This window comes from Colobus angolensis, unplaced genomic scaffold (genome assembly GCF_000951035.1).
Source record: "Colobus angolensis palliatus isolate OR3802 unplaced genomic scaffold, Cang.pa_1.0 Scaffold76, whole genome shotgun sequence".
In the NCBI taxonomy this organism is placed as follows: Eukaryota; Metazoa; Chordata; class Mammalia; order Primates; family Cercopithecidae; genus Colobus; species Colobus angolensis.
In genome coordinates, this window is record NW_012121376.1 from 154,942 (window position 1) to 156,002 (window position 1,061).

Sequence of the window (1,061 nt, forward strand, 5' to 3'; positions counted from 1 at the left end):
AAAAAAAAAAAGACAGACACATTGGGATAGACAGGAAAGAACAAATTTAGATACACTGTCTCATATATTTTTAGTTGATTTCCGGGTCCTGAGACAAGATCAGTTCAGTTAAACAGCTATTTCCCATTACAGGAGGCAGCACTGCAGATAGGCTAGACTTAGGTATATAAGGGAGGTGAACATATTTTTAATAAGAGGCATTTCTGTGAAAACAGAAGAAAAACAAAGTTTACTGTTGGACACAAACTATCCAGATGTTAGACTCAAAGCATCTTTAGATACAGAGGAGGAAGCCCCTGGCAGTCTGACACAATGTTTTCACCTGTGTTACAAAGAATAACTTCAACTTTCTGGACCTCAGGAAAAAGTAGCAATTTCACTGAGTCCAGGTCAGAAAAACAAAAGACAAATTTGAAAGTATTAGTGTGGGGACTTGGAGCCCAGAAACAATTCAGGACTCAGATCACATTGCAGAAAACAATAAAAACTCAAAAACAATGAACAAGACTCTACCAACAGGTTTACTACTGTGGTTTTTCTGAAACATTTTTCTCTCTCCAGTCTCCATTTTTATTCAGGACAAATCATAGTAGAACAAATCTTAGTCTTACTATGCTTGCCCAGATTATTTGCATAAAGTGCAGCAAGAATAATTATTTGCCATATAGCTTAGTTTTGAAGTTGGCTTTGCTGAAACTTTTTTCCATAAGGAATCTCAGATTAGACTTTTTAAAACCTTCGACCCAGCCATGGATTTACCTGTGCTTGCCAATACTATATGAATTGTGTGAATTTCTCTCCTCTAGGCCCAAAGATAACTTGGGTCTCTTGGAGCTGTCAGAAAGTGACATTCTTTACTTACCGCAGGTTAGGAATCCCATACAGAGATTATACAGACAAGGTAGGAGGTCAGTACTCCCAAGCGGCTTTTATTGGCTAAGTCAACTTTGATTCCTTAAAGCAGTCTGTTGCCGGGCATGGTGGCTCATGCCTGTAATCCCAGCACTTTGGGAGGCCAAGGCGGGTAGATCATGAGGTCAGGAGATCGAGACCATCCTGGC